The 14828-nt window shown below is 42.7% G+C and overlaps 1 protein-coding gene across 4 annotated transcripts in view; it reads left to right on the top strand.

The window, feature by feature from the left end:
- SOAT1 (sterol O-acyltransferase 1) overlaps positions 1-14828 on the top strand; it is an 86713-nt gene that overhangs the window by 48620 nt on the left and 23265 nt on the right. The window lies entirely within an intron of this gene.

Here is a 14828-nt window from a genome sequence, read left to right as displayed (position 1 = left end):
GAAGATTTGACATGAGAATTGTGCCACAATAACACTGATCTTCTGATGTGTTTTATATTTGCATGAAGCCTAGTCCTCAGTTATAGTTACTTCTGCTGCTCCATTGCAACCACAATAAGTTGGAAGTCCAGAACCACACTCAAGCTTTTATTCTGCAATTCAGTGACAGGATGTTTCTTTTTGTCTGAAAATCAAGCTACTTCATCCCAACCCTGCTAATCACCAAAGCTTCTGTGTAGTACTAGCATTCAAGAATAACTGTTTCATTCAGTCTAGAATTTCTCCAAGACAGACATTAGTAGCCCTGATAAATCAGCCTTAATATTTATGCACAAGTCGATCTCTACTGATAAATTAGCCCTATTATATATGCACAAATCTACAAGAGGGCAAGTTGTTTGTAAATCAGCATACCATTATGCCTGGAACCTAACTTAACTAAACTATTTAATAATATCCAGAACACAGCATAAATATTTAATAGTGTGAGAGACTGTATTACTCTTTGAAGAATGTCACAATTCAAGGGAGTAGGAGGATGTTTTTTCCCCTTTCATCCTGCAGACCCTGGGGCCTGTTCACTTAGCTGCATTAGGGGGAAAGTTATCAATGTGGGCTACTGTTATTTTAGCACAAGTCATTATATTTTAGCTCAGGGCCTCATTTTATGCAGTGAGACCCTGTGCTAAAATAGCCCATCTTAATAGCAGCCCACAACAACTTCACTAGCAAGTGTTTTATGCAAGTTAATGTATGGTAATAAAACAGCTAATATTAAATCCTTCATTATAAATTTACCAGCAAAATGTTTAAAGGAATTTCTGCATGTATATGACTATTTTTTTTTTTTTGTTACATTTGTACCCCGCGCTTTCCCACTCATGGCATGCTCAATGCGGCTTACATGGGCAATGGAGGGTTAAGTGAATTGCCCAGAGTCACAAGGAGCTGCCTGTGCCTGAAGTGGGAATCGAACTCAGTTCCTCAGTTCCCTAACCACTAGGCCACTCCTCCACTAAAATGACTGTTGTAAAATTACCTGAAATGTTGAAGTACACATGACAAGAACATGTGTACTTTTATGCAGCTAGGGTGTAGATTCTTTTGGTGGTGTGTGTGGGGGGGGGGGGAGGGCTATGTAAAGTATGGGTGGTCTTGATTTATGAACTTACTTTATGAAATATTTGTGAACATTTATTCCTGCTGTTGAGCAGGTATTAATGTAGGTACATTGTAGCCACAGTCTCTGCAGCTTTGCTGGGACAGGTTTATAAAGACACAGATATCTTGATTTTATAAAATAGGTGCTGCCTTGCCCTCTTAACCTAGGCAACTTGTTTTAAAATACCATACATGGAGGTTAATTATATAACATTACAGAGAAGGGGGTGGAAAAGGGATTAGGGAATGCTTTGTACAGTTAATTTTCATTAACTGCAAAACAGCAGATACCACAGAACAGTTTACTACATCTTCAGAGGTATAGTTGAATCAGCATTATTTGCTGTGGCATTTGACATTTTTTCCCCAGTGTGTTAATGTCACAGCTGACTTCCCACAAATGCCAGTTATTCCCCCAGACTTTACAGCAGAAGTTTTGTACTTAACATGCATTCATTTTAGTTGTGAACATGCATTAAGGCAAACTCTTACTGCACTCAAGTAAACAGACTCCTATGCGTTTTAATAAAAAAAAAAAAGTCTTAAGCCATTGGGGCCAGGAGGCCACTGACAGGTCCAATAAGATCTGCAATAGCAACCTATTGAAGCCCAGCCTCAAGTTATACAATCTATTTAGTTTTCTCTGTTAAATTTGCTTCAAACCTTAACTGTCAAAGAGTCTAACTTTATTTTGCTTAGTATACTGCTTTTCAGCAACATGAACCAAAGCAGTTTACAACTAATACCACAAAAACACAAGGCAGGAAAACGGAATTCCGTGATCTCATGTAGGTGGCGTAGAAGTGCCTGATTGGGAAGCAGCCTGTGTTGAGGTACTGGAGCATGAATGCCGTTTTGCCCTGGATACTTTTTGCCACTTTTCAGATCAGAGTGGCACCTCTCTGAGGCTGCAACTTTGTCACTTTCAGTGAGTAAGTTCTCCACATGCAGTTGCTGAAGTGCTCACCTCGTGTCCTCGGGTGTTTGAGTTCTCTTTGTAAAGATCAGACTAAAAGGGAAGCCCCCTTTATATTTGATGTTGGCAGCACATAGGAAGTTGTCACCCCTGAAAGGTCCCTTCACCTCTGCAGTGTTATAGCAGACAGATCTTGAAAAATATCAATTTTCAGATCTTTCCATTGGATCGGACTGTGCATCCTATTACTACTACTACTATTTAGCATTTCTATAGCGCTACAAGGCGTACGCAGCGTTGCACAAACATAGAAGAAAGACAGTCCCTGCTCAAAGAGCTTACAATCTAATAGACAAAAAATAAAGTAATCAAATCAATTAATGTGTACAGGAAGGAGGAGAGGAGGGTAGGTGGAGGCGAGTGGTTACGAGTCAAAAGCAATGTTAAAGAGGTGGGCTTTCAGTCTAGATTTAAAGGTGGCCAAGGATGGAGCAAGACGTAGGGGCTCAGGAAGTTTATTCCAGGCGTAGGGTGCAGCGAGACAGAAGGCGCGAAGTCTGGAGTTGGAAGTAGTGGAGAAGGGAACAGATAAGAAGGATTTATCTATGGAGCGGAGTGCACGGGAAGGGGTGTAGGGAAGGACGAGTGTGGAGAGATACTGGGGAGCAGCAGAGTGAGTGCATTTATAGGTTAGTAGAAGAAGTTTGAACAGGATACGAAAACGGATAGGGAGCCAGTGAAGCGACTTGAGAGGGGTAGTATGAGTAAAGCGACCCTGGCAGAAGACGAGATGGGCAGCAGAGTTTTGAACTGATTGGAGAGGGGAGAGGTGACTAAGTGGGAGGCCAGCAAGAAGCAGATTGCAGTAGTCTAAACGAGAGGTGACAAGGCTGTGGATGAGGGTTTTGGTAGAGTGCTCGGAAAGAAAGGGGCGGATTTTACGGATGTTGTAAAGAAAGAAACGACAGGTCTTGGCGATCTGCTGGATATGATCAGAGAAGGAGAGAGAAGAGTCAAAGATGACCCCAAGGTTTCGAGCTGAGGAGACAGGGAGAATGAGAGAGCCATCAACAGAAATAGAAAACGGGGGGCGTGGGGAGGTGGGCTTGGGGGGAAAAATGAGAAGCTCGGTTTTGGTCATGTTTAATGTCAGGTGGCGTTGAGATATCCAGACAGCAATGTCAGACAAGCACGCTGAAACTTTGGTTTGGATGCAAGGTGAGATATCAGGGGTAGAAAGGTAGATTTGGGAGTCATCAGCATAGAGATGGTAGGAAAAGCCATGGGATGAGATTAATGAACCAAGGGAAGAAGTGTAGATAGAAAAGAGGAGGGGACCAAGAACAGAACCCTGAGGTACTGCATGTCCTCCACAGCACCTGGTGGAAGCGCTGGGCACCTAGAGCGGAGGCCCGGAGTGGATCGGAGTGGACCTGGGTGTCACCCCGGAGAAGGCTGTAAGGATATGCAGATGAGCTGCAAGTCCTCCACAGCACCTGAAAGGCAGCCGGTGGTAGAGCTGGGCACCTCTCAGCTGAGGAAAGGCTTACCAGGGGTTAGGCCGAAGCCAGCATTCCTCCCCCTGAGGGTCGCCTGATCCTGGTCAGCCTCAAGATCTTTTCCTTGAGAGGATATTCGGAGAAGCACATCACTATATCTCGGGACGCATTATCTCTCTTGGGGCCCAACACCCTATATGCTCTGTCAATTTTAAGCACTGGCCCTTCCAGGGCCTCAGGTTCAGCCACTTGCAACAGGTGACTAACAATGTCCTGCTCTACTTAGTGCTATCTGTATAGGTGGCTTCCTCCGGGACACCCCCTATCCTCAGATTGTGCCTGCAGGACCTGTTTTCAGGGTTGTCAACTCATTCCCATAGCGCTTCGGTGTCACTGAATTGGGAGTCATGGTAAGACTGGATATCCTCCATATGTTCTTCGCAATGCACTACTCTTTCCTCCAGTTCCTCCTTATTTGTGAGATCCACAATTAATGCCCTCAAAGGTCTCCTTGAGTGCCTGCCGCACCAGCCTAAAATCCACTTTCAGATCCATCATCCATTTTTTAATGTTGTGGCCCCTCACTAGATCAGCTGCATCATCCAGTTCAGACTCTGACTCTCTGTCCACCTCCAGATTCACTGGCGCCATTTTAGTCGCCCCTTATTCAGCTACATGAGATTTACTACCACTTTTTTCATGCAGGGGCAAATCGGTCTTCGCGATTTCTGCCTTCCTTCATGAAACCATTCTAACCACGGCTCTCTCAGTGCCAGGCAGACCATGGAGAGAGTCTTGGAGGGGGAGCTTCAGCCCCGAGCTGCCTTAGCTACAGCTGACATCGCTTCCTCTCCGGATCACAGCATTTTTGACCATTTTTATTTTTATTTTTTGGGGGGTTTTGAATAACGTTTATTGAGAATCAAACAGAACACTTCAACATTTAACCTGTTGCAAACTTCTAATACAAATAATCATCTCTTTATGCTTCCTTCCCTTCCCCACTCCCTTCCCCACTCCCTTCCCCACCCCATCCCTGTGGTGGCTAGTCCAAGTCTTTTGACTGTTCATAGAGTGTCCAAATTTTTGTGAAGGCCATCATAGAGCCTCTCCGTAAAGCCGTGAGCTTCGACATTTGATATAGATACTCCACCTTTCGTAGCACCATACTAATCTCCGGTACTTCCACTTGTTTCCAGGCCCGGGCCAAAACCAGCTTTGCTGCTACAAAATATTGAATGGCCAATCTGTGTTGCCAGCTAGGTATTATTGGAGGCTTGAAGTGGAGGAGGCAGCTTTCCGCTTCACAAGTATAGGTCTTTTGAGTCACTTTATTAACCTCCTCTATCACTTTTGCCCAATAAGCTTTTACTTTTTCACAGTCCCACCAGACATGTAAAAACGTGCCCGCTTGGCCACACTCCCGCCAGCATTGCCCCGATATCCCTGGATACATTTTCTGCAGCCTGATGGGAGTGTAGTACCACCAGTATAACATTTTAAATCCATTTTCGCTCGCAGATTGTGCTGGGGATGGCTTGAGTAAGTATTTATAATTTCGTTTCCACACTGTCTGGGGATATGTGCGCTGCAATGCCGTTTCCCATCTCGCCTGGTAGAACACCTGAGGATCAGTGCGTCCCAGCAGAGCTAAATATATATGTGTTATACTACCCTTACCTCCCCCTTTGCGCATTGCTATTTCCAGTGCTGTTTCCTCCAGCTCCAGTTCATCCTGCGCTCGCCTCTTAATGAAATTGCGAAGACCACAATAGTATACCAAGTCCCTCTCTACCAACCCGTATTCTGCTTGAAGCTCCGCAAAGCCCACCACTTCTCCCTCTCCCCATAATTGACCTAGAGTGCGTAGTCCCGCCTGTGCCCAAATTTGAAAGGCCTTTTCAGATTTGCCCGAAGGAAATCCTCTCGCCCACCTAATTGCTGTTTGCCTATAATAATTGCGCTCCGGGAACATCCTCCTCCTAATCTGATACCAGGTCGATAAGATATGTTTCACTCCCAATGGAACCCTCCTAATTATTGGCGTCAACTCTTCCCCTGGGATCCATAGGATGTCCTCTATTTCTCTAATTTTACAGGCCAGTGGCTCCAAAGATAGAGCAAACAGGAGGGGGGATAGTGCACATCCCTGTCTAGTGCCCCGCCACAAATTAAACGTTCTCGTGTAAGACCCATTGATTTTTATTGTAGCTAATGGGGCCTGGTATAGTAACCGTAACCATTTGAGATATCTCCCTTTTATCCCTACTCGCCTGAACACTGCGAAAATGAAGGTCCAATCCACCCGATCAAATGCCTTCTCGGCATCTATCGAAAGCAATACTGCGGGCGTTGGTTCATCCTCCACTTGCTGTATAATGTGTAATAAGCAACGGATATTATCGAATGTCTGGCGACCTGTTATAAATCCCGCCTGATCCCCATGTATCACACCAGGCAATTTTTCTTGCAATCTGCGAGCCAAAATTTTTGTGAATATCTTATAATCTACATTCAGTAGAGAAATTGGCCTATAGGAGCCACAAAGCTGAGGATCTTTCCCTGGTTTTAATAACAGGGTAATCGCGGCTAGTCTCCACGAGTAAGGCAGCTCACGCGCATCTTCTAAGGAGTTAAATAATTTCAGCAATAGTGGCGTCAGATGTTTGATAAATAGCTTATAAAATCTTACAGTAAACCCATCTGGGCCTGGAGCCTTGCCATTTGCCATGTCCCCTATCGCCCATTTGATGTCCTCCAGCGTTATAGGAGATGAGAGAAACTCTTACTCCCCTTCTTGCAGCTGGGGGACATCAATCTGTCCCAGATATTGCTCGCTTGCGGCGTCCTCAGCTGAGTGTTCCGGCTCATACAATGTAGTATAGTAATTTAAGAAAGTCTCCTGTACCTCTTCTGTTTGCGTGACAAGTTCCCCAGTTGGGGTTTGAATACCCCCAATATAATTGCGTTGAACCAATTTTTTAAGTTTACATGCCAACAGCCTACTCGCCTTGTCCCCAAATTCAAAGTGTTCTTGCTGTGCACATTGCAGTTGGGCCGCTATGTCTGCAATTTGGAGTTAATTTTGAAGTTTTAATCTCAACTGCTGCATCTTTTCTAGTTCAGCTACCACCGTAGGGTTTTCTTTATGTTTGCGCTCTTAAGTTGAGGAGTTCAGTTCTAATGCCATTCTCCTCTTCTGCGCGGGTTTTGGTTATATGTGTCTTCAGTGCAATCAGTTTCCCTCTGATCACTACTTTAAGCCCCTCCCATACGCTGGCTTGGTGTACCTCCCCTGTATCATTAAATTCAATGTATTCTGAAATGTATTGTTCTATTGTTGGGATATTCTTCACCTCATGTAGGAGTATCTCATCCAGCCGCCAGTATCGTGTGCCCACTCGTTTAACTCCTAATCTCAATGTCATGGTCACCGGGGAGTGGTCGGACCACGTGCGGGGTTCAATGTCTATCTCCTGAACTTTATTAGCTACTGTCACCTCCCCCAGCCAGGTATCTATTCTTGAGTAAGATTTATATTGGGAGGAGTAATATGTATAATCTTTTTCGGAGCCATGGTGTGACCGTCAGAGGTCCACCAGTCCCCACCTGGCCATAAAACCTTTGAATAATTTCCTATCAGCTTTCGCATAAGTTGCCTGTCCCGTGGAGTTATCCAGGGGAGGGTGAATAGTGAGGTTCAGGTCACCCCCTATTAATAGGTGCCCCTGCTGATAATCTTGTAGTAGTCGCTCTAAACGCTCAAGGAATGGGCCTTGTCCTTGATTGGGGGCATATACATTAAGAATAGTATATTGGATATTATACAGGGAGGCCACTATCAGGAGGAATCTCCCCTCCTTATCAGGGACAGTTTTGAGGATCTGCCACGGGTGCCTGCCTGAGAACGCTGTTAGGACCCCCCTCTTTTTGGAATTCCCACTACAGGAGGAAAACAATATCATGGGATAACGTTTATGACAAACTAACTTTTCATAACTTTTTTAAAGATGTGTCTCTTGGAGTAAAACCAGGTCTGCTTGTAAGCGCAACATTTCTTTAAAGGTTAACTTACGCTTCATGGGGGAGTTGAGGCCCCTCACATTTAATGTTACACATTTGAACACCCTATCAGCCATTCATTCTCATATTGCAGGTTATATGGCCACCACCTTATACCCTCCCTCTTCCCTCCCTCCCTTATCCCCCCTCCCCCCTTCCCCACAAACCATATGTGACATGTCCCTGTCCCCGACTGGGACATGACTTTTAGAGAAGTGACTTAGCTTCCCGATTCCAGCCTCAGTTCTCTAAATGAGTCTGTTTCTTGCTTTGCTGTCAGCATTACCACCATCAAACTTTCTTTTTTTATGACATCCTGCGGCAAAGATATACAGCTTATAATCCAGCGTGTATTGGTTGTTCACGATTTCTTATTTGTTGTAGCCGTGAGCCCCGACGTCTGCCGTCTCAGGCGCCCTCGTCCTTGGGACACCTGCTGCCATTTCGACTTGGATCTCTGAGGGGCCTCGGCCGGTGCTCGTGCCTGTGTCGGATCGCTTGTTGTATCTTGTCCCAGATAATCTTGGGCATCTTCTAATGTCACCACTCGACGCTGTTTTCCCGCCTGAGAGAAGACTAACGCAAAAGGATATTGCCATTTATATTTAACACCTTCTGCTCGGAGTCGCTCGGTCAGTGGCCGCAGTGCACCTCTTCGTTTCAAGGTTGTAGCTGAGAGGTCTTGAAAAATCTCTATGGGAAACGTTTCCCAGGTTATCGGGCTGCTCAATCTCGCCTTATGCATGATGTCTTCTTTCATTTTAAACTCGGAGAAGCACGCCACTATGTCTTTGGGTGCATTGGCCCTTCGCTGACCAATAGCCCTGTGTGCTCGCTCCAGCCTGACGGTATTAGGCGCGATTGTATGTTCTGGTGTAGATAGGAGATGGGCAGCTATTTTTTGTACTACCAGTTCGCAGTTGACAAATTCCTGCATCTCAGGCAGGCCCCGAATCCTTATGTTGGAGCGCCGACTCCTGTTCTCAAGGTCTTCCACCTTATCGGTAAGGAATCTTAGCTCAGTTTGTTGCTCGGATAGACGGTTCTACACCACATTAAGGGAGTCTGCCTGCTCTTCTAGGCCTGCTTCAGCTTCGCTAACTCTGGTGCCCAGTTCTGAGATCTCTCCACGGAGATCTGCACCTAGCTGTGCGAAGTCGCGACGCATCTCCTTAATTTCCGATTTAATATCTTGAAACCAAATTTGGAGTTGTTCCCACTTGTCTGGTGGCATCTCATTTCCACCCTTATCTCCATGGTCCTCAGGGTTCACCGGCACACGTGGCCGCGTAGCGTCTTCACCAGCATTCTGTTCTCCGGCCTGTGTGTTTTTTGCCGCCTCCCACTGGCGATACGAGCAAGCAGTCAAATCTGTAGTTTTCGGACCCGGAGTTGACATTATTGGGGTCGCGTTCGGCTCTCGCTTCACTATCGCTAGTTTAGATACGCTACCGGAACAGCTTGCTCTCCTAATATGCTCTTTGTGCGACTGAGGTTCGGGAGCTTCTGTTTTTTTAGTCCGCCATTGCAGAGCGTGACGTCACTTCCCCTTTTTGACCATTTTTAGTCCTAAAACTGCCCTCGGCTTATAGGTGAGTATATATGGTAAGCTGTCAGAACAGTGCTCTCCAGTAGCTTTGCAAGACAAGGCAAATTTACCACTTGTTGAACATTCTGTGCACACTTTTTCAGAAACAACTTAATTAAGGTATGTTTAGTTTAATAACATTTTATTGGTATTTACATGGGGGAAATCTGGACAAAAACAAGAGAGCGATAGCACATCTTTCTGACAAAAGAGAAGAGAGGGATATATATTAGAGCTTATCTTTATAAAGTTCAACACATTGCAAAGCTGGCTAACCTTTTATGTTTAATAGTTGCAAAAGCCTCTTATTTTAGAAGCACTATATGAGTTTTACAAGTACATTAACCAGCATTTAGACATTTTATATTGCATAAACATTTAAATCCTGATTTTACAAAGCTGGGATTTACAGGGCAAGGGGACATGATCTAGGTGTGTGTAAGGTGGGCCTAAAAACATAAAATGTGTATTCCTCATTTCAGAAAGGAAATGCATGTCAGTGTCCAAAAAGATTGATGATGGGATTTATGCCTGTTACCTGGGATGTCTAGTTTTCAGAAAACTGCTCCACTGGAGGGATTAGGGGAGGTTACACCCCTTTCCTTCCCTGAAAGTGAAACTGACAAGAAATATTGGGCTCTGTGACTGCATTGGGAAAAATAAAATGTTTCCAAAATGGCTGGCATAAATGTTTTATTCTGACATATAAATTCTTATGTTGTTATTTCATAACATAAATTTTTATGTGCCCATGTTGACCCATTGATGTTTATTGTTATAAAATGGATGCTTTTGCCATATGTGCCATCACATAAATATCTGTGTATTTTAGAACAGGCTCTAACTTTGCAGATACTGTTCTAAAATTCTAGTAGAACTTGAGACGTGCAGACCTGGATGTCTCAAATCTAATTTGTAAGTCCTTTCTAAAATCCATCTCCACATATAAAACTGTTGCTCCTACAGAAGTTTATATGTAATGTAAATCTTTCCAAGGACCTGTGAATATTTGTGTTGCAACAGAAATCTCTCTATCTAGAAGCTTTTAATGACCAGGGTTTAGTACATCCATAAAGAGTATGGATGTCAAAACTCTGATTTGAAAGGTTATATCACTTGATCCTTCCTGTGTTCAAACTATAGTTTTACACTCACTCAAGGACTTTGTGATGATTTGTTTCTGTTTGGATTACATACTTTTTCATATGCTTGTCCTCCTTGCTTAGGATTTCAGTAAAGCTCTCTATTAAAAACAAAAAAAGCAAGCCTTCAAATATAATCTTCTAAGCATTGAACCAGAATAGGTAGATATTATTGCAAAAAATGATATATGTGTATAAAGTAACAGTATCTAAACGACAAGACCAGCTTTTTTTATTTAGTTAAAATAAGCTTGTTTTGAACATTTATATTAAGGCATGTTTAACAGATCCTGGAAAGAACTATGGCAGCTTTGTCCTAGTAGTTTACTCACTGGAAATATAGGAGCACTTTTACAGTACATCTTCACTAGAGGAAAATGAAAGTGTCTGCTTAAGTCTCCCCAGCATAGACCCAGTGTTGAATGTCTATAATATATTCTGAGAATTGTTATAAAATTTGTATAACTCGGCAGCAGTCCTGTACACTGTCATGCAGAAGATGTGGATTTGATTCCTAGCCTAGTGTAACCTCTCTGCTGAGAGACAAACTCAGACTTTCTCGCTCACTCTCTTCAGACAGCTTTTGTTTTTATTTTGAGGCAATACTTCAATTTTCCACTCTCTAATTCTCTCACACACCACAGACAGACACACACTCTACAGTTCTTCTGTCTTCTTCAAAATCTTCCGTTGCTTTCCCACAGCTGTTTCTGCTCAGGTTCCTTTGGTAACTAGTGCAGCCAATCAGAACAGTGCTTACAAACACACAGACCCTTTCTAACATTCCATTGCCCTAATTTATATAAAAAATGACCTTAACTCTTGTTTTGGGATTTTAATAACATATCCGGAAATGGATTGGGGAAGAGTTGTTTGACCCATAAAGGGGAGACATGATAGAGGTAAATAAAATAATGAGTGGAGTGGAACAGGTGGATGTAAAGCGTCTGTTCACGCTTTCCAAAAATACTAGGACTAGGGGGCATGCAATGAAACTACAGTGTAGTAAATTTAAAACAAATCGGAGAAAATTTTTCTTCACCCAACGTGTAATTAAACTCTGGAATTCGTTGCCGGAGAAAGTGGTGAAGGCGGTTAGCTTAGCAGAGTTTAAAAAGGGGTTGGACGGTTTCCTAAAGGACAAGTCCATAAACCGCTACTAAACGGACTTGGAAAACTCCAAAATTCCAGGAATAACATGTATAGAATGTTTGTACGTTTGGGAAGCTTGCCAGGTGCCCTTGGCCTGGATTGGCCGCTGTCGTGGACAGGATGCTGGGCTCGATGGACCCTTGGTCTTTTCCCAGTATGGCATTACTTATGTACTTATGTACTTATATTATATGTACAGGTGCGATCGTGGCAAGATTTGTGAAGTTGCACAGTCACATGTGCGAATCGCAAGCAAGTGGTGTATTTTTCATCAACATATATGATTAAAGACTTTAATTCCCCTTTTCTTGAAGGCCCTTGGTGCTTTTTGTTTTGTTTCTTGGCTTTTTTGTGCTTTGCTCCCTCTCTCTGTTACATTAAAGCAGTGCAGTTTTAAAGAATTCAGTTTGTTTTTGGGGGTCTAAATTGATGGAAATTTTTATATAATTCAGATTGACATGACTTCACAAATCTTGCCGCGATCACACCTTTACATATAATAGACCCTTTATGGGTCAAACAACTCTTCCCCCAATTCATTTTTAAATTAAATAATTAGTGGCATAGTGTTCTCAAGGCTCCAGGACATCCTCGGAGCCATTGGTTTTTTTTCCTCTCTTGTGCATAAGTGCGTGACGTCATTGGTAATGCCATTGTGCAGCACTAACGCGTATGTGCGCACAGTGAACCCTGGAACCATCAAGCCTCAGCATGACCTGGAGCTCTTCCCTAAGCTATAGCTGATTCACTTCATCCCCGAGACAGCTCAAGACTCCGTGGGTCGGGTCACATCGGACACGCCACCCTTGTGCCATATCCAACCGAACATGGTACAAACTGCCCAGAACCCCCCAAAGCCTGACGTGATACCAGGTAAATTAAAAAGAGAATTTTTATACTGGTTACACTAGGACTGGTGATGCTGCAGAAGGCAATGTTCACAGTTAAGCAACTTAGGAGTATCCATTTATATTTTCATGAGAACCATTTTTCCATAGGGGTTTAGAGCTTAATTTTATCACAGTTGAATTATTGCAGTGTTTTGTATCTTGGTATTTCAGTGAAACTATTGCTACAAAATACAGCAGCTCGCATGGTCTTCAGATTGAGTAAATTAAATCATGTATCACCCTTATGTTGAAACTACATTGGTCACTGTTTAAAGTTCATATTATATTCAAATCTTGTTCTGTTTCCAAGATTTTGCATGGTAAAACTTCTATCCGCATCACTAAACTGATTCATGTACTCTCTAATGCTAGAACTAATCAAATAATAGAACAATTAGAATTAGGCTTCCCTTCATGCAAAGGAGTTTGCTTTAAGAAATATTAAGCAGTCTTTTTATTTAAAAAAAAAAAAACAAAAAACCTAAATCTACTATTAGATATAAAACAGCAAATTTTCTTCTCTTTTTGTAAACATTTAGAAATGTACTTAAATATTTGATTAACAATTGAGTAACCTAACTCTATATGCTTTATTTTATACTTGAATAATACAGTAAGTTGCATATTATAGTACTTAATTGTATCATATGCCATTTTAAACCTTTTTTAGGGATTAAGCGGATTATAAATGTCAAGATTAGATTAGTTACTGGTGTGAAGGAGCCCCAGTCATTGCACAGTAGAAACACCAGGAGGACATTTTCAATAGACTGGTTTAGCTGGAAAATATATATGTACTTTTCAAAAAAAGCTAGTTATGTAGTAGTTATTCTTTCAGACCCAGTGGAAATTGGAAAGAATTATACAAAAGGAGTTTAGCATATCTTTCTGTCTGGGGCAAAGTAACTCTGAAAATTTAACAGCATCGGATGAAACTTCATATGAGGGGAAAAATGATAAAAAGACAAGTCTGAAAATTGGACTGGGGTGGGTTTCAAAGAAATAAGCCCCCCCCCCCCCCCCCCCCAAAAATATCCCAATGCATTTCCATGGGAGAAGGTATTCCATCTTCTGTAGCTGCCCCGCCCCCTTCACCTTGTTTGTGTGAGCCTGCCCTGCCTGCTTCCACTGTAACTAGCAGCAGAGACTGTAGGTAGAATCCAGTCAATGGGAAGGCAGTGTGGGCAAAGGAGTAGAAGACTGCTCAAGTCACGGGAAGGGAGGAAGTGATCTGGAGGAGATTTCTGTGCTGTTGAAATTGTCTGCGTGTGGTGGGGGGCAGAAGAGAAACAGACGAGAAAATATGCCTTTCTGTGGAAGAAGCGGGTCCAACCGCTATAGTATGCATATGCTGATTCACTGTAAAATAGCAAATAAGGAATTGCACCTTAAAATCTTACTTCCCTTTTCATCTCCTCTCCTTGTCACAGCACACAGAAAGCAAAGACACTTACACGTACACACAAACGTCCACCTACCAATCCCCCCGCTCCTCCCCAACACGCACATTTACATGAAGAGGGATCGTAAGGAATTCCATGAGCCATGTTCTGCATGCTTTCCCCACTTGTTTACTTTATGCTGCCTAATTTAGAAAATGTGTGTACAAATGATGCATATACTTTGCAGCTACTATTTGTGCAAGTGGCTGAATGAGGGTAAAATAATGCATATGCCTTTTTGAAAATGTTATACGTGTGTTCTGTTTTCTTCCCCTGACCTAAACATACCCTTGGGGTTTCCTCTTTAATTTGGCTAAAGTTATGGCACTGTGGAATCCCACTTTCCCTTTTTTAACCATGCAAAGGAAGGTGATTTTTTTTTTTTTTTTTTAGCCAGACCAATTTAACTAGTAAGCAGTTCTAAAACTTGCTCTATGTGGCCAAACTCAAGATAACTATATCAAGTTATGAGGGAGCTGAAGGTTAAAATAAAAAATGAGTAAGAAGAGAACTTGGGGTAGTTATGAATGAAGAAGCAGCTATCCAGTTGAGCAAGAAAGAAAAGAGAGCCTCGTCTCTATGTATATGTGACAAAATAGTAGGTTTTAAGCCTGTAAAATTGTTTCTTAGAGTGTGTTTCTGTTGTTTGGCCAGCAGGTGTGGTGCATGTTTATGTTTAATAAAGCTGTTACAGAGAACTGACTGCCTTCTTTAGTTAACACAGATAAGAGGTAACCTGCAGTGATGTGGCCAGCTATCTTTAAAACTTGTTGTTCTGGGCTCTGATTGACCCAAGAGCTCAAAATTCAGCAAAGATGCACTGGCTTTTTGTCCAGTTTCAGTGTGGAAGTAGAGAGAGAAAGCCCTCTTTACTGAAACCCTGTTAGCAGTTATATTTCATAACCTGTGAGCAGCTACATTTCCTATACTTCCCAGGTACTATTTAGATAGTAAACAAATGTTTAGTTTTATAATT

Source organism: Microcaecilia unicolor, chromosome 6 (assembly GCF_901765095.1).
Source record: "Microcaecilia unicolor chromosome 6, aMicUni1.1, whole genome shotgun sequence".
Lineage (NCBI taxonomy): Eukaryota > Metazoa > Chordata > Amphibia > Gymnophiona > Siphonopidae > Microcaecilia > Microcaecilia unicolor.
The sequence above is the reverse complement of the archived record's forward strand: the minus strand, read 5'-3'. Positions and strand labels throughout refer to the sequence as shown.